This window comes from Oryx dammah, unplaced genomic scaffold (genome assembly GCF_014754425.2).
Source record: "Oryx dammah isolate SB20612 unplaced genomic scaffold, SCBI_Odam_1.1 HiC_scaffold_16, whole genome shotgun sequence".
Lineage (NCBI taxonomy): Eukaryota > Metazoa > Chordata > Mammalia > Artiodactyla > Bovidae > Oryx > Oryx dammah.
The window spans coordinates 48,623,518-48,647,803 of record NW_024070200.1 but is presented as its reverse complement, the minus strand read 5'-3'; the positions used below and the strand labels follow the sequence as shown (position 1 = coordinate 48,647,803).

Genomic DNA, 24,286 nt, shown 5'->3' with positions numbered 1-24,286 from the left:
GCTCTTCCCGCGCCGCCGTCCTCCCGCGGGCCCCGGTATTGCCGGGGCCGCGCTGCCGTGGGAAGCGCTCCTCTCGCGCCCTGCGCGCCGGGCGGCTTCCCCCGCTGCGCGCCGGACCGGAGCCGGGGTCCAGCGCGCTCCAGCAGCCTCTGCCTTCCCCTCCCCCTGTCGGCCGCCCCTCGGGTCCCCCGGGGGTGGGGTTTCCCTTCGCGCTCGCCCCCCCCCGCCCCCTCCCGGGTCCTCCCCTCCCCCGCCCGCCCCTATGTATGTGTCACCGCGCGCCGTGCCCGCCCACCTACCTTCCCGCCGCTCCAGAGTGGGCTCGCAGAGCTGAGGACGCGCGCGGCGCTGCTCAAGGTCTCTCTCTCAGCACCCTCGCCGGCCGGCATCTGACACGGGTGTCAGGGGGCTCCGGGCGCCTTTCAGCATCCCTTCCCCTGGCCGACCCGGACTCCGCTACCCAGACGCCGCCGCTGCGGCCACCGCCCGAGGGGACCTGCGGACAGGACGCCGGCAGGAGGAGGGGTGCGCAGCGCCCGCCCAGAGCGTCTCCCCCGCGGCGTGGCCAGACCCGGGCCTCCCGGCCCCAGGAGCCCCCGCTGTCTCGCCAAGTGTATGGGACTGAAGTTCTTGGAGAAGGAAGTCCAACTCTTGAAGGTAACCGTCTCCTGCCCTCCAGAGGGAGGCTCTCCCAGCGCGCCTGGCGAGCCGGGGGAGGTGCTGTGGCTCCCCCTCTGTGCCGGAGGCTGCGCTGCCTCGGTCTCCCCCTCTCCTGGGAGGCGTGTGCTACGGACCTCCGACATACACCCGCTGCGTCCGCAATGGACTTGAGCAAACTTTCTGGCTGTTGCAGACTCAGCGTGGATGGGGCTAGGGAACACGTGAGGAGGGGCTCTTGTCTCCCGGTCCCCAGAATGAAGGAAGAGAGAGCAAAGGAGACTTTGCTCCAAACTCCCGTCTGTTTTCAAGCCCCAGGGTCTGGGAGGAGCCGTAGTGGACAGAGTAGCTGCTTCAGAGTCAGAGAACTGTGGGTCCCAATCCCGCTGGGCTACTTTTGAGTTGACGGGGGTGGGGAGATGCTTCATCTTCCCGACCCTTGGCCTGTCCTCTGTCAGAGGCGAAAGAGGAGGCTTCCTGACAGCAGAGTGATTGGACACCGAATGAAATGACAAGGCAGTGTGCCAGGTACCCAGCAGGTGCCTAAGCAGAGGCTGAGAACTCCCCCATTTGGTCCCACTTCCTTGGCCATTGGGCACCTGGAGGTGGGGAAAAAGCCGGGAGGAATTGGCAGACCCTGGGACAGGGTGCCCGCAAGAGAGCCAAGAACAGTGCTCTGAACATGCCACCCAGGAGGAGCATTCCTCAAGGAAGAAGAGGAGAGATGAGGACCCAGGGCCACAGGTAGCGCTTCCATCTCTAGGTTCCCCTACAGGAGAAGCCAGTGATGGTGCAGCAGAATGGGGTGACCCCCATTACCCCTGGGGTTGGGTAGGCAGTTGTCAATGTCAGTGGAACCCATGTCCTGGGCTAGAGCAGACTGTAGGAGTGGGAGTCATTTCTTATAAGGGGACAGCATCCAACCCAAACTTTTTCATCATTCTCCTCCTTGCAGTCATAAGTGGGGTTCTGATGGGGTTCTTCGAGGGTTTCACCACTAAGGAGCCCAGGGCTGTGCATTTTGATTGATGCGTAAATACTGTGGGAGTGGCTGTCTGCCAGGAAGGAAGAGAGGAATATGCAAAGCTGAATTGGGTTAGTGTGACGTTTCAGGTCTTGGATACTGCAGTGGGTGGGTGTCTGACAGTCTGGGGGAACCCTGAGCCTTGGAAACACCCTCATCTCTGAGGGAAAGTGATTCCAGAAATGATTAAGGGGCATGAGTAGGACTAGAATGTAGGTTTTCTGAGGCCACAGTCGATCTCTAGTCCTGACTGAAGGGTCCAGACATCTGGGATGAAATCCTTCTCTTTCTTCCTTGCCTTAAGGGTTGCCAAGGAAACAGGACAGTCAGGTTGCCTGAGCTCCTGGGCAAAGGGGCTTACAAGGCTCAGTTTGATATGAGTGTTGACCTGTCAATCACTGGGCCAGGAAGAGACTACCCAGGAATGGAAAGGCAATAAGGGAGAAAAGCCAAAGGCTTATTAGGGGTGAGAACGTAGGGTGGGGGGAAATGATGATTCTAACCTGGAAGATAAAAGTACAGAACAAAAGATCTCTCCAGTTTAAAAAGTTTTGGATGAAGGAATATTCAAAAGGAAGAAAATATCTCTCAGAGAAATATTGGAATTCCTCAGGTGACATAGAGTTGTGTTTAAATTAGTTGTACTTCTGTGAAGTTTCTAGCTCTACACCGGGTACATTCATTCATTCTCTGATATCTGCAAGCGCCACCTAGGTACCGGGCTCTGTGCTCAGTGCTGGCCCAGAGCAGGTCCTCTGTAAACGGAAGGTTTGAAATGACTCAAGCAAAGCTCTCAGCACAGTGCCTGCCACCGGACAAGCACTCAAAGCTGTTTGATATTATTATTATTACTGATTTTAATATTAAGTAGAAGGTTTTCTTTCACTAGAAATTTTCAGTGAATTTCATACTTAAATTGGGGTTCTCCCTTTATTATCTGAAAACCCTCTGTTCAACAGCAAAGAATTCAGAAGGAGAAAACATATTATTACTTCTTTGGGTGGGGAGTCTGTGTGTTTGAGGGGTGAGAAACTGCACTGTCTGAGCCCTTCCTCACACCCATGCACACATTTTCCTGTGTCATCCTCTCACACGCATAGTCCCATCCCAGGCAGCCTGCACCCCCACCTGCTGAGATGGGGCGTTTCTCCATCCTCACAGACCCAGAATGGCCTGTCAGACTCCCCAGTCAGAGTTGGAATCTAAGAGAGAGCTCACCTCCTGAGCTGGTAGAGAAGAGCCATGTGGCTAAGAAGCCTGCCAGCCAAGGCAGACCCGGGTTCGAATCCCAGCTCAGCCAACTACTGGCCACATGACTTTATCTTACTTAGCCTCCCTGAGACTCAGTTTTCTTTTCTCTAAAAAGGGGAGGAAAACCTCCAACTGGGGATTTTTGTGAGGATTAAAAGACATAATATAATGCCTTGTTCAGCTCTCAGCAGGCACCACAAACCTGAATTCCTCTCCTCTAGTGGTTTCTAGCCACTCCCTCCACCCCAGGGTCCCAAATCTGTCTCAGTGAAAGACCATGTGTCCAACTTTTGATGTGGACTTTTTTTTAACGATCTTTACTAGAACCTGGTCCCTCTCAAGGCCCCTCTTGTTAGATGCTAGGAAGACCTCAGCTGAGCCAAGGGAAGCCCATGGGCCCGTTAGGAGTGTCATTTTCTGTCTGTTCCCACAAGAACATTTAGCACAGGAATTGTCCAACTGCCAGTTTTGAAACCAATTTAGTGGCAGTTTAATGAAGTAGGAATAGTGTCTCCCATGTTGCAAAGGTAAGTATTGCTTCTAGAAACTTTGCTTTCTGATACATACTTTGCAGTTCTACAGAAGCATATTTGTGTTGACAATCTACATGTATATGCATTAATATACACAAATTTGGTATTTGCATAATGTATTTCTCACTGCGGGTTGCGATCGAAAGAATTGGAAAGCCTCTGGTCCCGATGATGTTTCGTCTCTGAGAAACTCTTGCCTTATGGCCCCAGCTGGCAGGCACTGGGGCATCCTTGCTGCCCTTGTAGGAACAAGACCCTTAAGTATCTTGGAAGATGGAAGTTGGAGGTGGGAGTGAAGGGCAAGTTCAAGGAAGAGGACAGGCCTGCTTACAAGTGGAGCAGGCAAGGGGACAGGGCTAACTGGCTGCCTTTTGAAAGGGAAGGGGGGTGGTCTATAGATGGGAACACATCTTGAAACAGGAGCTGTCCTCTCCTGGTGTCACCAGGCCACCTCTTGGCCATGCTCCCATCATATTTGATGGGAGCTTTACTGCCCCCCTTAAGAAAGCCTTGTTCCAGGGGGCAAAGGCCAGGCTGTCTGTGTGGCATCTGCCCTGGGGAGCTGGGGTGGGGGCTGCAAAAGATCTGCTGCTGGGGGCGGGGCAAAAGTAGGGTTCGGGGGAGGGCACGGGATTGAGGCAAAGGGAGGACCAGAAAAAGGGGGAATTTGTAGGGAAAGCGGTAAAACGGTTCCTTTTTTCAAAAGTTGAATCCAGGGCAACAGCGGAAACGGTAGGGTTTACTTTTAAAAACTCAGAGCCTTCTTGTAAGCGGCCCGAGTATGTGTGTGTGTGAGTGTGTGTATGTGTGTGCTGGGAGGGCGGCCCTGCGGGCTGGCCTGGGTGTGTAAGAGGCGACTTTTCTCCCTCTCAATGGCCTTACAGTGTACCCTAAAGAAGCTTTTTGTTAAACTCATGAATAGGTGGATTTGGGGTGTGTGGTGCTGGGCACCACGATCGGGATATTTGGTTACCTTTGAGGTTACATGTTTTTCCTTTTAAGACACACGCTCTGAAAAGGAGCCACCTCTACTGCATAGGGTCTTGGGGGGGACGGTGAGGGGGGAGCACTTGACTGTCTCTCTGTAATTGATTTGACTTGAGGAGCGTGGATAAAGAAGGAGAAGCTCAAGACTGGGCAGATCTCAGTGTCCAGCCTGTGGGGAGACAGCCTCTCTTCTGTCCAGGGCTGAGACTCTTCTCAGCCCCTGGACTCTGGACCTCAGAGATGGAACGTGGCAGTTCGCAGACCACTGATGTCCAGGGCTTCAGGGCCAGGGAGGACCCTCATTTAAGAGATGGCAGAGGGGGACTGAGGCCTAAAAAGGAAAAGGTACTGTGCACCAGGCAGTGCAGGTCGATGAGGATCTGGATGGGAACATCGCCCTTCAGGCCCTCATCCTGAAACATACCATGTTCATGGAAACCTCATTCATTCATTCATCCTTTCAGCAGCACTTGCCACATGCCAGGCACTGCAGTAGGCATGGATAACACAGCAGTACATCAAACAGTTCGCTCTTCCTGCCCTCCAGCTGCCCGTGGTCTAATGGGGAAGGCGGGTTATAAACAACTTGACCCTACTCCTCATTTCTATAAGACAGTGGTTCTAAACTGGAGAGCTCTTGTGCACCCCAGGGAATATTTGATCATGTCTGTAGATACTTAATGTTTTCGCTGTGAGAGAGGAGTGATACTGCCTGCTGACCTTTAGTGGGTAGAGACCAAGGATGCCGCTGAATATGTGTGATGCCCAGGACAGTGCCTTCGCCTCAACAAGAGAGAATTACCCAGCCCCAAATGTCAATAGTGCCGAGATTAAGAAACCCTGCTCCACATCATCATTTAGTCATTGGGTCAGGCCATGTCCGACTGTGTCTAACAGCAGAAAAGTAAGCCAGGGGTAGGAGGGCAAGAAGAGAGAGTGTGGCAGGTGAGTAAGAGCAAACAACAAATGAAAAAAAGAGCCAGGGCCACAGAGGTAAAGTAGAGATAACTTGGACTTTGGTGGCCCAGATCCAAGTTGAAATCCTAGCTACAAGCACTTGGGCAAGTCATCTGCTCTGAGCCTCAGTTTCTGTGCCTATGAAATGGGGGACATGTGGGATAGTTTGAGAGAATTCAAGATAAAGCAAATAAAGGAGCTGACACACAATACAATGAAATAGCAGCTGTCATTACTATCTGAGGTTTTTCAAGGTCCCACTCTGGAAAGTTACCGCATCAGCCAGTGTAGACATGTGATTATGAGGTCCAAGAAGGTTGCTGTTTGGAGCACGGTTGCCATAGTGATGCCTTATGCTTGTAAGGGTGGGGGGGTCAGCTCCTCCTCCTCATACATATAGCTCTCAGCAAGGGGTGAGAAGATAGGGAAGGCTTTGCTTCAGCGAGAAGCCGAGTGTGTGCATTCTCCACTGTGAGGCGCCCTGGACTTGGAGTCACATGAACTGTGCTGTGTGATGTGAGGAAATTGCTTCACCTCTCTGAGCCTCAATTTCCTTATCTGTAAAATAGAGATACTAAGGCCTGCCCTCACAGGTCCAGATTAGTGAGAAGTTACTGTCTAGGAAGCTGCCTTGTGGGGGTGCCTGTGAAGCCCAAGCTGGTTTTGTATCTGGTGTACATTGTACCTGAGCCAGGACTGGACACACACAGACAGGCTGAATGTATAAATGAATAAACCAGTGGACCGTTGCTCTATAAACTCCTTTCAATTCTTGACAAGGAAAGTGCCAGCAATACCCAGATCGGCATCTTCCACTTTGCTGATCTATCCCAAGAAGGCGAGAAACCAGGACCTATGGTTCCCACTGCCTGCTACAGTCAGGTTACTGCACCAGGCAACAGCTCCCTCTAGAGGGAACTGCAGATACAACCATTGAGCTGGGACATCCCCAAGAGCTGGATCCCCATGGGGAGAGGGAGGTAGGAATGGGACCTCAGAACTGAAAAGAGGATCAAATCAGGATCAGGCACCCAGAGACTTATCTCAGTGCAGGCATGTTATTGAATACCTCCATTTTCCTTTCTTGAAAATGGGACCATTTGTCACTCACATGGAGTTGAAATAAATTAAGGCCTAACTAAAAGCCACTAACCAAATGGGTGGATTTGAGAAGTCCAAGTGACTCACTGGTAAAGAATCTGCCTTCCAATGCAGAAGATGCGGGTTCTGTCCCTGAGGCGGGAAGATCTCCTGGAGATGCAAATGGCAACGCACTCCAGTACTCTTGCCTGGAAAATTCCATGGACAGAGCCTGACGAGCTATAGTCCATGGGGTTGCAGAGTCAGACATGATTGAGGGACTGAGCAGGAACACACTTCTCTGAGCCTTCTCAGAATCATGAAGCCTCAGAGCACAGGGGGACTTAGGGAGAATTTAAATCACCTGCCTGGGACTTCCCTGGTGGTCCAGTGGTGAAGACTCTGCACTCCCAAAGCAGAGGACATGGGTTCAGTCACTGGTCAGGGAACTAAGATCCCACATGCTGCAAGGTATGGCCAGAAAAAAAAATCCCCTGCCTCCTTCATCATACAGGGGAGGAGACTGAGTCCCAAAGAGGGGAGCGTACTGGACTTGGAGGGGGTGCAGGCTGCTCTTAGCAGAGCCATGGTTTTAACCAGGGTGCTGAGGCTCCTCCCTCCATGTCACATGTCACATTCAAACCAGTAACAGGAGGTGCTAGGACACAGAAACATTGGGCCATCACATCTACCTGTGGACACACTGTATCCTGGGACCACCCATCGCCCACCATTGGGCCACCTTCTGGCTCTGTCCCTCCAGGGTCCTTGCTGGTCTCAGGGTTGTTTTGGGGAAGAAAACATATTAGAAGAGAAAAGTCCGAAGCCAGGGGGAGTGGAGGCCACATTTTCCCCAACAAACTCTGGATCTTGGCCTGATCTTCTCACCACTACTCCCCTCCCCCGTCAGGGGTGCTCCCTTCCTCCCCAAACACCTCTTTTTGACCTACTTATCTGAATGGCTCAGGGGAACATCTGGATTCTAAGATGACTCAGGGAAGCAGCAGATGTTTGTCCGTTTTATAAGACACTGGAAAGGGGGCCTAGATGCTGTCACCAGAAGTAATCTCTGTCCCTCGAATCAGAAACATTGGAGGAGTTTTTGAGAAACAGGAGTTCCCCAGAGATTGTTGGGGGGAAGCAGGTTAGGCATCTGTGTTTTTCAAAATCTCCCCAGGTGATTCTAATGCAGTCCCATTAGTCCGAACCCCTCATTTAAAGCCCAAAACTGTTTCTCTTGTTGCATTTGATTCTAAGCCCCTCCCTCTAGCCCTACCTTTTGGTATGACTTGTCCTCCCTTTTTTGCAGATAGAACTACAGCCTGTGCCCCTACCTTTGTTCTTTAGGGGAATGAGAAAGTAGAGGCCTGCCTCCCCTCTCCTGTGGGAAAGGCTACCCACTCCAGTATTCTGGCCTGGAGAATTCCATGGACTGTATAGTCCATGGGGTCACAAAGAGTCAGACACAACTGAGCAACTTTGACATATCCCCTCACCATTCTTTCATCATACAGTTGTCCTTGACCCAGGATTAAAGTACACTTAATGTACCTGAATATAAAAGTACATTCTGCCCTAGAGGCAGAAGTTAGCCCAGCGTTCACCAAAGTGGAACATTCCTTCCCGAGATGTCAATAGGCATTGCATGAAAAAAAAAGCTCATCCCCAAGGGTTAAACAGAATAAAAAGTACCCCTTTCTTGTAGGATGTCTCAGCGTGCTAATGAGCATTGGAAATCACCATCAAGTTCCTCACATCGAATGTGACCAGAGCACTCTTCTTCCCTAGAGCAGAGTGAGGTTCTCGGTCTGGAAATGCTGATCTAAGCAGTCAGCCAGATCTGATGCTGCAGCAGGAATGAAGCTGCAGCACCAGGGCCCCAGGGGCCAACCCAGGACAAGGGAGACCCCACCAAGGAGAGCTTAAAGCCCTAAACCTCAAACACAGTCACTGCTGTGCTCAATCACTCAGTCATGTCCAACAATTTGCAACCCCGTGGACTGTAGCCCGCCAGTCTCCTCTGTCCATGGGAATTCTCCAGGCAAGGAACACTGGAGAGGGTTGCCATGCCCTCCTCCAGGGAATCTTCCCGACCCAGGGATTGAACCCAGGTCTCCCGCATGGCAAGTGGATTCTTTATCATCTGGACCCAACCTCTCCTTTTCCACCTCCTACCTGGCACCTTCCGTTTAAACACTGGTCTTGCTGGGAGTTCGTTTTCCTTCTTTTTTTTTTCCCTAGATTAAAAAAAAAAAAAAAAGGAGAGAGGTAGAGCATTCAGTGTGGTTTACTGGAGGGTGGGGCCCTGGCTCCTCCTCTGGCTTGTGCCTCTGAACAGGGTTCTGTCTCCAGACCAGGCTGATCTCCTTCCAGCACACACACCCCCACACCCTTGGGCTGCAGGCCTGACCCAGTGTGCTCTACCAGCCGTCTGACTCCAGGGGGCGCCAGTCTCCTGGAAGTCTCTGTCAACAGCACACCCCTGCCCCCGCCCCAGGGGGGAATGGCAGCCCCAGAGCTTAGTAGACAGGTGCCCTGTCTCCTGCCTGTCTCTGTCCCCCTTCCTCACCACTCCATCCGTGGGTGTCACCCCGCCCCCAGGTCCACACAGCCCAGTCAGGGAGCTTCTTCACCCCTTTGCCTCAGCCTTTAATTCCCCTGGCACAGCCTCATTCTGGATTTCAGGTGCCGCCTCAGCCCCACCTGCCATGGCTGCTGCTATAACTTGTTGACATTTTAAGAGAGAAGGTCCCCGTGGTGTGAGAGAACCCGAGTCCTTACTGCCCGTGTCACCCCGTCGGGGGACTGGAGTGACCTTGTTGGTTAAGGAGGCTCCTCACCCTCCATTGCTCTCAGGAGCTCCCTCTGCTCTCTCAGGGCCTCAGGGTTCCCTGCCCCGGGCTTCACCCACAGGGGTCAGCAAGACTCTGATAAACACCAGGTAAGGCTCGGGCAACTGCAGTGGCTGGACACTGGACACTAGTCTGGACTACTCCTTAGTCACTGAAAGAACCCTGTGTCAGTGTAGGAACCTACCTTTAGATGCAGGCACCAGGCAGTCAGGAGGGCAGAGGAGGCTCCGCCCTCTGGGGATTGCCGAGACTCTTAGAAGAGGCTCCGCCTTCTGGGGATTGCCGAGACTCTTAGAAGACCTTAGCGGTGTGGTCCTTTCACACTTAGAATAAAGCCCAAGGCCCTCAGGAGCTGGTCTCCATGATACACTCTCCCCTCACCCACCACTGGCCTCCCACTGGCCTCTTCAGCCACTGGCCTCCCACTTCATTCCCATCTCAGGGCCTTTGCCCTCCTGGGCTCCTCTGACTGGATGCCCTTCCCACAGGGCTCTGCGTGGCTGGCTCTTTCTGGTCATTCGGGTCCAAATGTCACCTCCTCCATGAAGCCTTCTTGGCCACCCAGTATAAAGAATATGACACCCTCAACCCCACACTCCAGCAGTCCTTTGTCATATTTTCCTTGCAGCTTATCACTGTCTGAAAGTTTCTGGTTGGTTGTTTTCCTCGCTGCTTGTCTGCCCCCTTCCCAGCCCCTCCAAGACCAAAAGCCCTGTCTATGTTAATTGTCTTCTATCTCCCAACACATGGAAAGCACTTGCCACACAGAAGGTGCTCAGTAAAAGTCTGCTGAGTGGGACCTCCCTGGTCGTCCAGTGGTTAGGACTCCGCACTTTCACCGCCATGGGCCCCAGGTTCCATCCGTGGTCGGGGAACTAGGATTCTGCATGCCACATGGCATGGCCAAAAAAATTAATTAAAAGTCTGCCGAGTGACTTCTATCCAGTGCTTTTCAAACTATCCTCCAGGGGGTCAGCATAGGAATTGTGTGTCTCTGACACCCCACAGAGGCCACAAAAGTGAACTGAGAGGGGCAATGATTGTGGAAGTCGGCATCAGATTCTATGAGAACAACTCTGATCTTATGTCTTCTGAAAGCCATTGTATGGTGCATCTTTCTCTTGTAGATGTGAAAGCCAGAACCTAGAAAAATATATGTCCTGCCTGGAGGTGTGACTGTCAGTGCTAGATTGAGGGCCCAATTTCCCGGCTCCCAGGGCTCTGTCTGCTGAACAGGGCAGCTGTCTAAGGACAGTTCCCACCTGCCCCGCCCACTTCAGCGGCGCCCCCCACCCCGGCCAGGACCCAGGGACCCTGAATAGTCACCCCAGAGAGCTGATGTTCTGCCATCAAAGGGGCCCAGCTGAGGAGATGAATGGCTGCTCTCTTTCCAAGCTTTCCTTAATGATTCGTGCTGTCTCAAACATCGTGAGGAGCAGCTACCTTTAGAAATAAACATTCAGTTTTAGGTCCTGCCACCTTTGGAGCCTCAGGTTCTATCAGTGGCCACTCAGATGGGTCATGAGCTCTTTTATTGCATTTCCAGTACCTCTTTCAAGCTGCAGGGTCCCAGCACTCCCCATGACATGTTAGATGGCCAGCCAGGCACCAAGGGAGAGGATGGAGAACAAGACAAGGTTTCCCCTGGCATTGCAGCTCAGCATCTTCATGATTCTGAAGACCTCAGTGGGCAGCTCTTCTCACCCTTCACCATCCACACTTAAGAGTATTCCCCTCCAGCTCTGTGCTCTCAGGCCTCACCCACTGTGGGCCTTCCTTGAACTCCAAGTCCATCTTGTCTCTCTTTTGTGATGGAGGGTCCAGTGCATTGTCACTTACATTTTATTTCCAGCTTCCTTCCTAATGACATCTGACACCTGGACTCACCAAGGAATCCATCAGGCCACTGTTTTCCAGGAGTGCTGGCAGGTTGAAGGGCTCTGGGCCCAGTTTGGCCTGTTCAACCAGAGGTGTGACTTTGCCAGGGTTGACTAATCTTGCATGCATCAGTTCCCTTATCTGTAAATTGGGTACACTGACTCTCTTTTCATAAGGTTGTTGGAAGGATAAAGCAAGATAACATAGCTAAACCAAGATGTGTGGCGCAGAGCAAGTACACTCAAGCAGTAATTGCTGTTCATTGTGAATGTTCCCCGGGCCCATTCCTGGTGTCTCAGAACCTGAATTTTGAGTCAATGTGTTGGATGATCGTGTAACAGCCTCTTCTTGCCCAAGATGAAGTTGATCAGCTGCTTTCCTGCCCACTTATGCTCTTAAGTAGTCATACAAACTCAGAACAGGACGGGACCAGAGAGATGCAGCAAGTACCTTATGTTTCCAGCCACCCTGAAGCTAGTGCAGGCCTCCTGACATACCTGGAAACTGCAGCAAGCCCTATTGAACCATTGTAATGACCTTATCTTAACTAAATTACATCTGCAAAGCTTCTATTTCCAGGTAAGCTCACATTCACAGGTACTGGGGGTTAGAGCTTCAGCATACCTTTTGGGGCAAGGGGAGAGACAGAATTAAGCCCATAGCATTCTTTATTGACTCTTGTTATATTTGAGATCTATGCTTCATTTGTAGGTCTTTCCTGGTGACTTAGACCATAAAGAATCCACCTGCAATGCAGGAGACCTGGGTTCAATCCCTGGCTTCAGACAATCCCCTGGAGAAGGGAATGGTTACTCACTCCAGTATTCTTGCCTGGAGAATTCCATGGACAGAGGAGCCTAGCAGGCTACAATCCATGGGGTTGCAAAGAGTCAGACATGACTGAGCCACTAACACTTTCACTTTTTGCATTTGTAAGATGTAAAGGAAGTTCTATCAGGAAAGGCAGATTAAATAAGTGATAGCACTCCAATAGGTCAGTGCTTGTATTCTAACCAGAGGCTGGGCAAGTGGAGTCCATAGGGTATAAATGCCCTCTCATGACCTGAATCGAGCTACACACACAAACACACCTCTTCATGCTGAGTCAACAGAAACTCTATGAAGTAGGTTTAATTATCTCTGTTTTATAGAGGGGCTTCCCAGGTGGTGGTAGTGGTAAAGAATCTGCCCGCTAATGCAGGAGATGTAAGAGACACTGGTTCAATCCCTGGGTAGGGAAGATCCCTTGGAAGAGGTCATGGCAACCCACTCCAGTATTCTTGCCTGGAGAATCCCATGGATAGCTGATAGTGAAACTGAGGCCCAGTGTTAAGTGGTAGGGCCAGAACGTGAACTCCAGAACTTGAACTCATGACTATCTGATTGTAAAGTTCATGGTTTCCTGCACTCTGCCTAGAGAGAAGATGAATTTCTCAGACTAGGCCCTGACATCTAGCATAAGAAAGAGAAGCCACAGAGCTTGTCCCTCAGTCTGGGGCTCATCCTTCAGGGTGTATGTGTAAAGCCCTGTTTATTCCTGCACATCATGCCCTTGATTCATGGGGATTATTTGGCAGATTCAGGGCCACCTCCAGGAGAGGGAGCCATGAGCTAGAAAGACCGTGGGTCCAGAGTCTATTGAACACTGGGACAGAAGAAAAGTCTGTTTCCCAGCAAATTTCCAAGACTTTTAATGCGGAGAGAACTTTATCCCTCCGCCTTTCTCCACTGAGACATTCCTCTCCACCCGCCCCAACCCCAGTTGGCTGTCACTTTGGTCACTGGAGAGTCTGTTGGCTTTGACCCACAAACTCCAGTTCTCCTAATGGCCTCCAGGACCGGAGTTTATTCTCCTCTGTGATTGTCTTGAATGAAGTTTTTTTTAAGGACATAAAATTTCCTTTTCTTTTTAGAAACATTTTTCCTTTAAAAAATTAGTGAACCACATAGAAAGTTTAGGAAGTAAAAACTTTCAAAATGAGAAAAGAAAATTGACTGCTAACTCTCCACCGGAAGATAACCAGAGTTACATTTCTGTATATTTTTGTGGTCTTGTTTCTATGAATAGATTTACATAAAAATGAAATGGAGTCTCATTCTACATATTATTTTGCAACTTGTTTTTTTGTGCTCCGTCATATAAGGTGAATGTGTTTCTAAGTAGTAAATAGTTTTTCCATAATTGGAATCTTCTACATGCCAGGCTCTCTATTGGCCACAGTAGGGAATACAGAAGGAGAAATGAAAAGTTTTCCTTGACCTTCAGGAGAGCCCACAGCTTAGATGGGAGAGAATGCTGTCTGCTCATCACGTGATGCAGAGAGCCCTGGTTCCTTGTCCTCATACATCTACTGGTTGTGCAGCTGCGGGTGAATTTTTCCATCAAGGGAAATTGGCATCAAGCTCTCCTGAGTTTGAAGCAGTACAGTGCAGTGACAGTCACTGGGAGAGAGCATGCTTTAGTGAGAAACTCTGCAGCCACTCCACTAACGGCTCTGGGTCCCCAGTAAGGCAGAGACAAGGGGTTCAAATTTGCTGTCCCCAGGGTTGACCTCTGTCCCCTTGTTCCTCTCAGAGCCTGAGGATCTTGAGGTATCACACCTGCATCTAGTGTTTAATGATATGTATTTCTCGTATATCCTGGCCCTCCTAACAAGCCAACAAATTTATCTTCTTCTCAGATAAAGAAACAACAGTCCCACGCAGTAATGGAAGGAAGATGATTGCATTCAACTCATTGGGAGAGAATGTTAGTGGGGGGACTCCACCAGGACACCTTTCTTAAGAGATTTGCAAGGGGAGTTTTGATCCTACTTGGGTTTCAGCTTGTGTGCAGCCGTAGAGCCCAACCCCCTGAAGATGCAGATCATAGCTGGGGTATGTGAAAGCATCTCAGGATGCTGGAGGCAGTGTGGTACCCCAGAGAGTCATGAGTACACGAAGGCCTCCCTGGGTATACAAAATATTCCAGAAAAAAAAAATTGGATGGGAAGAATTCCAATTGGAATAGTGCACAAAGATCTCTAAAGATTATGCCAGACAGGGGTATAGATTTGCCTCCTCAGAAGGAGAGATAGTAGTCCAAGTCCAGTTCATAGAAACAGAAAGCGGCCTGGTGGTTTCTAGGGGCTGGGGGGAGCGGAAATGGGAGTTCTTGTTTAATGGGTTCAGAGTTTCATTTTGCAAGATGAATTCTGAAGATGGATGGTGGAACAATGTGAATGGATGGTTGTGGAACAATGTGAATGCACTTGATGCCACTGAATGATAAAATATCTGAACTTGAAAACAGTTAAGATGGTAAATTTTATGTTATTTGTATTTTGCACGCGTGCTAAGTTGCTTTAGTCATGTCTGACTCTTCGTGACCCTATGGACTGTGGCCTGCCGGGCTCCTCTGTCCAAGGGATTCCCCAGGCAAGAATACTGAAGTGGGTTGCCATGTGGAGTGGGTTGCCAAGCCTTCCTCCACGGGCTCTTCCTGACCCAGGAATCGAACTTACGTCTCTTCGGTCTCTTGCACTGGCAGGTGGGTTCTTTACCACTAGCGCCACCTCGGAAGCCCTATTTGTATTTTACCACAGCTTAAAAAAAAAAAAAGAATCAATTTTTTGAAAAAGGAAAGTTGGCTTTCTCGTGAGGAAGAAACCCTGACTAGGAGGAGCTGGGAGGCAGCAGACAGCATAAATCCCTAGAAGGTGTTTTCATGAAGGTCGCTGCTCTGGCATCCCGTCAGGAAGCTAATAGGCACCATAGTCCTGACAGCCTTGCAGGGCATAGTCATACGACCAGGAGCAGCTGGCAGCGAACTGGGGACACGGGGGAGACAGCTGGAAAAGGAGGAAGCGGGAAAGGGGTGCAACATCTTATCATGTCAATGTTTGCAGCTCTTCTCCGGTTGTTCTGAAGCAAATCAAGAGTCAAAAAGGTCTGTGAGGGGTTCAGAGAGCAAGTTCTCTGCCTGTCTCTGGGTTTTGAGCTCATTCTACCACCCCAAGGTGCCTTGGTGCTTTGAGTCAAAATGTGAAGTCTCCCCATGTAGGAGGCACACCACAAATGTCCCTTCATTGAATCATGCTTTAAAGCTGAGACCACAGATTGTCAAAGTGCTTTGGGTGACAAGAACAAACCCATGACAGGTTCCATTCTCAGCACCTGCCCCCACCTCTAGCACAGACATGGGAAGCAGGGATCTAGTTAGGAGTACTGGTTTTGGAGTCAGACCGATCTAGGTTTGAATTCTGGGTCTGGCATTCCCTGGCTACAGGATTTACGGTAAGTCATTTACCGCTCTGAGCCTCTGTATCCTCCGTTCTAAAAACAGGATCAGTAATGGAGCCCCTCCCAGGATGATCGTGAACCTTGAATGAGATGATTTGTTTATTCACACTGCTGCTGGGCACCATGCCCAGCTTGGGCTCAACCTCCAATCTATAGCCATTTTTAGAGGAAGGGTAGGTGCTCATGGACAAGGGAGACCCAAGGATGGACAAGCCCAGTGCACACCCCAGTGGGTGCAGTCTCCCTGCAGAAACACAAATGCTATAGGCCGCATGCACTCCTGCTGTGAGGGAGGAGGGTACACTTGATGGCAATGGGAACTTCACAGAGCAGAGATACTGGGGGCCATGGTTTCCTCCTGATAAACACCTGAGATCAGGTCATTCCCCAAAACTCTGGGACAGGCCCTCACCATCACCTACAAAATAAAGCCAAACTCATTAGCCCAATCATGGAGACTCTTCAGAATCTGGCCCAGCTTTGTTTCTAACTTTATGTGATCCTATACCAGTTGGATCTACTCCTTTCACCATACCTTTATTCATGTGACCCTCCTAGAATGCCCTTCCCCTACCTCCACAGGCCCATTGTCGTCGTTCAGTCGCTAAGTCATGTCCGACTCTTCTCATCCTCATGGACTTCAGCAGGCCAGCCTTCCCTGTCCTTCACCATCTCCCAGAGTTTACTCAAACTCATGTCCATTGAGTCGGTGATGCCATCCAACCATCTCTTCCTCTGTCGTCCCCTTCATCATTATCTTTCAAGGCTCAGTTCAAAAGCCATCTCTTCTTCACAGTTCTCCCAGGTCCTCCCAAAACAGGAATGATTTCTGTATCTTAGCTTGTGGAGCGGTCTCATTGAGAGAGGCTCCCCTCTGGTGCTGTAGGATTTATTCACACATCTCATCTCCTGCCTCACACAGTGAGCCCCGGCGGTGGATCCACTCTGATCCTTCCTCAACACCTGCTGCGGTTTTCCACATGATGGGTGTTTGACAGAGGAAAAGAGGGAGGGAGGAGAGCCAGGAAATCCTTGGAACTTTTCCAGATGAAAGGCAATGATTCCGTCCACGTGAGGGCCAAAAAAAAGAATGCTCAGCTCCTCAGAGCACATGCGCCAAGAAGAGAAAGCAGTGTCACTGAGGGATGGCCATGGGGAGAAGCGGGCTTGTCTGCTGTCTACCCGGACCACACTGAACCCCCTGGGCAGGGCGAACTAACCTGGTGGAGCAGAAAGTTTCAGGAGGTCTCCAAGACCTCCTTGTAGTCCAGTCGATTACTAGAAGGACTCAGAGCTCAGCAAAGCTGTTACATTCACAGTCACTATTTATCACAGCAGATGGATACAGATCAAAGTCAGCATAGAGAAGAGCCACACAGGACAGGGTCCCAGAGAGACCAGGCATGAGCATCCAGTTGCACTGTCCCAGGGAGTTGCGTGGACAACCTTTACTTCCCCAGCAACAATGGGTTGCAGTGTGTACAGAATGTTGCCAACCCGGGAAGCTCACCTGAGCCTGGCTGTCCAGGATTTTCACTGTGGGTTGGTCATGTAGACATGGCTGACCACCCACATGCTGACCTTAGTTTCCAGTCCTTCCAGAGGTCAAGTTGATATCACATGACCACCGTAAATCACACTGTTAGTACAGACAATCCAGCGTGGCCCAAGGCCCCCAGGTAAATAAAGACTTAGAGACTACCTTCTGGGAGCCAGGTCCACAACTTCCAGTGGCTCTCAAAGAGAAGCCTGACCCAAAAGGAACTAAGTGAATGTATTCTATGACGTCTTCCCAGTCCTAGAATTAAGGCATGCAAACTACAGTCAAGAGAATGAGGCTTGATTCCAGTGGCCCATCCTCTTTCTTACTGTTGACTAGACCCCAAGTCTAGACTAAACTCCAAGAACCTGGGCATCTGCCCCCAGTGTTTAAGGGGTTGGGCTAGTTGCCCCTTGTTTCCTTTCAGCTGCATCCTAGGCACTTGGCCCTCTGCTTTGCTCAGGAATTCATCTGTGACCCCAAACGCCTGTGTCGTTGCTGGCCGGGACCTTCAGCTGCCAGAAACCTTTACCAAAGATCGTTTTGGAAACCTGGGCTCAGTTCCCACCAAGGGAGGCCCCTGAGGAGTCCTGTTGGGTCCCGTAGCCCCTTCCCAAACTCCTACAGGAAGGAGCACTCTGTCCTGCCAGGTTGATGGTCAGTGCCAACTGGAGGGAACTCAGTTCTTGGCCCCAGATTCCTGCCCCAGGAAAGGTTCTTGTGCCTGATGGAAAGTTTGGGCCGAAGGATACTTACTCTTTTCCAAACTCCCAGGTCTGATATTTACACAACGTCTGAAATTAATGCAGAGAAAACCTCCAAGAGCCCGGGTTGGAATGGAAGGCTGAGAACAGGAAGGGGCAGGTCCCAAGTACCAGTTTTTTTCCACACAGAGAACAGGGCAAAGCTCAGTGTCCTGGGCGAGTGAATCAGGAGCCATTAATGTACCACTCTCCATTTTAAACTGGTTTTACTAGGAATTTGCAATCGAGGGTAAGGAGAGGTGGGAGTAATGGGGAAAGACTGGTGATGTTGAGCTGAATTCTTCCCTCTGGTGCCCACCCTGGTCTGGTCTTATGCTTTGGGGCCAGGTTTGGGTGCAGCCTGCCATCCTAAGAAGCACCATCATGGCTGGCCTTCCTCCTCAGCTCTGACCTGGCTCACTCCCAGCTCCTTAAACACACAGCCTTCATCAGACTGCTAGATGACTCTGAGTTCTGTTCTGTCCCTGGGTGCTATCTCCTGGGTCACCCACCACTCCCTGCTTGGTGGTCCCCAGATCCATGCTGACCAGTCTTGGTCCTCTCCTAGCAGGAGAGGAGGATGAATGGATGTTTCCAGGGGCCATGGTATGCTCCGGGCTACCCCTGACCCACATTCAGAGTTAACAATACTCCTAGGGCTTCTAATGTGTTTCAGGGTTGAGGAGGCAAGAATGCTTTGAAATCGGTTGATTTGCAACAGTTATTATCAGTTTTAAGCTTAGTGCTCCTTCCATTCCCAAACAATCCAGACGGGACATTGCCCATTCATGAAGCACCATTCATTCATTCATTCAACAAATATGTGTTGAACACCTTCTATGTGCCAAGCACTGTTGCAGATGCCTGAAGTATGTATGCGTGTGGGGGTGCTCAGCTGTGTCTGACTTTTTGTGACCCAGTGGACTGTGGCCCGCCAGGCTCCTCTGTCCATGGAATAGTCCAGGTAAGAATACTGAAGTGGGTTACCATTTCCTACTCCAGGGGATCTTCCTGACCCAGGGATAGAACCCACATCTCCTCTGTCTCCTTTATTGGCAGGTGAATTCTTTACCACTGCACCACCTAGGAAGCCTAAGTAGGTATAGTGTTAGTCACTCAGTTGTGTCCAGCTCTTTGCAAACCCGTGTACTGTATGTAGCCTGCCAGGCTCCTCTGTCCATGGAACCCTCCAGGCCAGAATATTGGAGTAGGTAGCCAGTCCCTCCTCCAGGGAGTCTTCCCAACCCAGGGATCGAACCTGGGTCTCCCCCATTGCAGGCAGATTCTTTACCATCTGAGCCCCCAGGGATAGTAGTGAGCAAAACAGACAAAACTTCCTGCCCTCATGGAGTGTATATTCTAGTAAAGGAAACAAACAATAAACAAGCAAATGGAAAAGTGCAGGAAGTTCTAGTAATGATAATGCTATAAATAATAATAGGGTGACACGATAGGGAGGTACTGGGTAGGGGTGAGGGAGGTCAGGGAAGGGACATTTGAACTGAGGCTGGAATGATGAAAGTGGCCAATGAGGGAAAGATCCAGAAATGTGTACCAGGAAGAAGAAAGAGAAGGAGCTAAAGCCATTAAGAGGAAACACATTTTTATGTTCAAGAAATAGCTAGAATGTGGCTGGGAATAGAGGTATGATGTGGTGTGAGCAGGAGTGAAGGCATAGAACGTAGGGACTTAATAGAACATGAGAAGGGGCTGGACTTCACTCCAAGAGCATTAGTCCTGTTCTGCCATGAAATAGAGGCCAAGATTCATTTTAACGGTCCTTTCTGATCTGAGCTCTACATCCCTGGCTCACTCAAGATTCCAATGTGATATAAGCTTCCTTCCTCTCAATGCCTTTTACCACCCCACCCAACAGATCAGACTGCTCAAGGAACAAAAGGACTTCTGTTTGATGATTTAGAGGAAATAAGACATTTAGAGCAATTTGTCATAGGAGTCATCACTCCCTGTTCTCCTCCTAACTGGAAATTAGCAATTTCCAGAGCCATCATTCATGGATATTCTGGCCAGAGTTGTCAAGAAACTTTCTCAAGCTCATCTAAAATATAGCAAGTGATGAGTCAAAGGTATGAATTCAGGTTGTAGTTTTAATGTACCCACCTTCTCCCATACCATATGGTCTCCTAGGAAACTGAGACTAGGCTGTTTCAGGAAATTGCATGGTTCCTGGGTTCAAAGTGGACCCCAGAGAGAAGAAGAATAGCATATCACAGTAGATCCAGGTCAAGCAGTTGTTACTAGCAACGACCTTTTTTCGTGAGTGAAGGAAATCAAGACAGAAAGGCCAGAGAGAGTAGAAATTGATGTTTTTAAAAACAACTGTGGGCTTCCCTGGTGGCTCAGACGGTAAAGAATCTGCTTGCAATGCAGGCAACCCGGGTTCAATCCCTGAGTCCCCTGAGAAGGAAATGGCAACCTACTCCAGTATTCTTACGTAGAAAATCCCATGGACAGATGAGCCTAGCCGGCTACAGTCCATAGAATCACAAAAAGTTGGACACCGCTGAGCAACTAACACTTTCACTGTGCCCTGAACCAGAATCTACTCTGTTCAGGTTCCCAATGTGCCTATCACCCACCTCCACAGGGAGGGCCTTTACCTGCAAACCCACTCACACCTTCAGCCAATCTAAGTCAGTGCTGTTAATTATTTATTTTGGCTGTGCTGGCAGCAAGTGAAAGCTACTCTTTGTTGCAGGCTTCTCGTTGCGGTAGCTTCTCTTGTGGAGCTCGGGCTCTACAGCACATTTGAATTGCAATTCAGTAGTCACCTCTCCCGGGCTCTAGAGCACAGGCTCCGTAGTTGTGGTGCACAGGCTTAGTTGCACCTCAGCACATGGGATCTTCCCTGACCACGGATCAGATCCATGTTCCCTGCCTTGACAGAAGGATTCCCACCCACTGTGCCACCAAGGAAGTCCAATAAAGGCAATCTTTAGATTGTCCGTGAAACCGCTGTATAAGCTGATCTTGGCTGTAAGGTGCTCACTGTTGCCTAAGGGTGGAACAGGGATGGCTGGCCTCATTCAGTGAGCACGGGGCAGCTCTGAGAGTGACAAGGCTTGGGTCACTGGAGAGGACACCAGCAGCATCAGGATCTCACTTAAACAATTCAGACTTTTATTTGAACTCTCATCCTATCCCCAGGCTTGGGGTGAATATAGTCATGAGCCCTAAGTTAACCAAGTTGTGGGGGATCCCACTGTTTGCTGTCATTGCAAATCAAATGACCATCCACACATGGGACATCATCTCAATTAGATCTAGGCATGAACTGTATTGGGTATAACTTCTATCAAGTCAGTTCATGTTGGTTGAGGGACCACGATCTGCAGAGCCCAGTGCTTGGTGCCCACACTAGGTGCTCAGCACACCCACAATGGATTGAAGGCTGAGATGTGTGTACACAATGCAGCTGTTCTCCCACCCCAGCCAGGGAGGATCTGGTCCGATAAGATTTAGGAAAGGAGACAGAATTTACTGAAAGCCACACAGTACATGCATGCTAAGTCGCCTCAGTCATGTCCAACTCTTTTGAGACCCCATGGACTGTAGCCCACCAGGCTCCTCTGTCCAGGCAAGAATATTGGAGTGGGTTACCATGCCCTTCTCTGGGGAATTACAGAAATCCTGTATGATAGATCCTATTTGATTAGCACTTTAGAAGTAAGGAAATTGATCCTTCAAGAGGTTAAATAATCGGGCCAAGGTTTTACGTTCACATGTGTCACAGTTGCGATTCAACAGAATCTATGTGACTCCAAGGGCTTCCCAGGTGCCTCAGTGGTAAAAGAATCCACCTACCAATGCAGGCGACACAGAAGACATGAGTTCGATCCCTGGGTCGGGAAGAGCCCCTGGAGGAGGAAATGGCAATCCACTCCAGTATTTCTTACCTGGAGAATCCCATGGACAGAGGAGCCTGGCGGACTACAGTCCATGGTGTCACAAAGAGTCAGACATGACTCAGCACACACGAGCACATGCATGTGACTCCAAAGCCATCTTCTTCTCACTACACAGCCCCACTCCCCACCCATACACCCCCCATAAGTGCTTAGCCTGGTAGTTTAAAACAACGATGGGGAAGAAATCACAAGCTGGCATGTGTTTGTTAATTAGTTGGTGGTAACCACAAGGAATGACAAAGAACATGGGCAGAAAGGAGATGGTTTCAGGCCAAGGTATCTGGAAGTTCCCAGGAGGTAGTATTTATCCTGGATTCAGAAAAGGCTATGATTAGGTCAGATGTAGAGCTGTTCTACAGATATAAAGTCTTCTGGAAGGAACAAACTGCATGAGCAAAAGGAAGGAAGAGGAGGGCCAGACCCAAGCCACAGGCACCACTCGAAGGCGAGCCCACATTAGTAGAGAGTGCCTGGTGGGCTATACAGCCTGTGGGGTCACAGGGAGTTGAACACCACTGAGAGCACACACACACATGCACCAGATGTGACACCTTCTGGACACAAGTCTTTCTTTTTTATTTTTTAGTAACTAATTTATTGTTTTATTTATTTATTTGGCTGCTCTGGCTCTTAGTTGTAGCACACGGGATCTTTAATCTTCATTGCAGCCTGTGGGATCTAGTTCCCTGACCAGGGATCAAACCCAGGTCCCCTGCTTTGGAAATATGGAGTCTTAGCCCCTGGACCACCAGGGAAGTCCCTGGACCTGTGTCATTTCTTGATTTCTTTTCTTGATCATTTCTTGATTTCTCCTAATTCCTCCACTTGAACCTTGCTCCTCCCTTGAGAGCCTGAGGCTCCCCTGAGAGCCTAATTCCTCTGAATTTAGGCATGATACTCATAACCTCACAGCTCCCCTCTTTGCATCCCTCTGCTGCCCCCCACATCTTCCCCAGCATGTGGAGGGCACAGGGGGGCATCTTTCCCAGTGGTTTTTAACCTTCCCAGTGAATGCTGATCTGGGTGCAGGATCAGAACAAGAGATGAGCTCATTTCTAACCCAGGGGTGGGGGGGGGGAGGCTGTGACAGGTGAGATGTGACCGACTCTGACCCTGTATCAAATGTCTTTTCTGCACTGTGTGGAGCTGGCACTTAAGAGTCTCAGAGAACTCCAGGGCCAATTCTCCCACTCTACCCTGTGTCAAAGATGCGAAAACTACACTTGGGGTCATACAGCCATTTTAGACAGCATCAAGGACCCGGCACCCATTCACACGCCTGCTATTTTCCAGGTACAGATATGTCTTCATTTACAAGAATATAAGCAACTCAGAGGAAAACCCTCCCTTCCCCACCTCACTGTGTCCTCTGTCTTAGCACAGGGCTGCTTGAGGCCAATCCTAGACAAAACTCTGGGTTTGAAAGTTCGCTCTGCAGCACCCTCAACCTGCTGCCACAGCTTTTTCCAATGGACTCACTTAACTGCCCAGAAAGCAGGAAAACATTTGCAGCAGTGATAACCAAGCAAGTAATACAAGGCACTGTGCTTAGTCACTCAGTCATGTCCAACTCTTTGTGACCCCATGGACTGTACCCACCAGACTTCTCTGTCCATGGGGATTTTCCAGGCAAGAATATTGGAGTGGGTTGCCATGCCCTCCTCCAGGGGATCTTCCCAACCCATGGATCAAACCCAGGTCTCCTGCATTGCAGGCAGAATCTTTACCATCTGAGCCACGAAGGAAGCCCAAGTAATACAATAGGAATAAGGAAATCAACTCTATTTTTTAGAAAAAGATCCAGATGGAGAGAGAATAAGCAAAAGAGGGAGAAGAGAAAGAGGAGAAAATATAAAATGAGCATTAGCATCCATGAAAATTATCTTCACCATGTCCCATTCTACCCCACTCCAGTACTCTTGCCTGGAAAATCCCATGGCAGAGGAGCCTGGTAGGCTGCAGTCCATGGGGTCGTGAAGAGTCAGACACGAATGAGCGACTTCACTTTGACTTTTCACTTTCATGCATTGGAGAAGGAAATGGCAACCCACTCCAGTGTTCCTGCCTGGAGAATCCCAGGGATGGGGGAGCCTGGTGGGCTGCCGTCTATGGGGTCCCACAGAGTCGGACACGACTGAAGCGACTTAGCAGCAGCAGCAGCAGCAGCATGTCCCATTCTGATTCCAGTGTGCAGATGAGAAAACTGAGGGCTTGTGTGAGTTCACCTGGAATCAGTTTCCTGACTCCCCCTTTCCACACCTTCCTACCATGTCTATTTAGAATATGTGGGAAATTAGCAGCTGCAGTTGGAGTCAGTCTTGCCAGATGTGTCCTTGATGTGGAATCCCTGCCACTTTCCCTGTTCTGGGTTTAAAATCTCTCTTTCTGGTATTCTTGCCTGGAGAATTCCACGGACAGAGGAACCTGGGAGGCTACAGTCCATGGGGTCGCAAAGAGTCAGAAACAACTGTGTGACTAACACACTAACCATGACGGGGGTCACCCCATGAAGAATGAATGAGCACTTCCTGTTCAGCTAGAGACTGAAGACCACCTGCCTCAGCCATGTAGACA

At 50.0% G+C, this 24,286-nt stretch overlaps 1 protein-coding gene across 1 annotated transcript in view; it reads left to right on the top strand.

Annotated features, from left to right (window-relative positions):
- Window positions 1-294: 294 nt before the first annotated feature.
- The window catches only part of ACAN (aggrecan), a 67,839-nt gene continuing 43,847 nt past the window's right edge, over window positions 295-24,286 (top strand). Inside the window, 1 exon segment of the mRNA XM_040257582.1 lies at window positions 295-657. The gene's annotated coding sequence lies outside the window, so the exon portion shown is untranslated.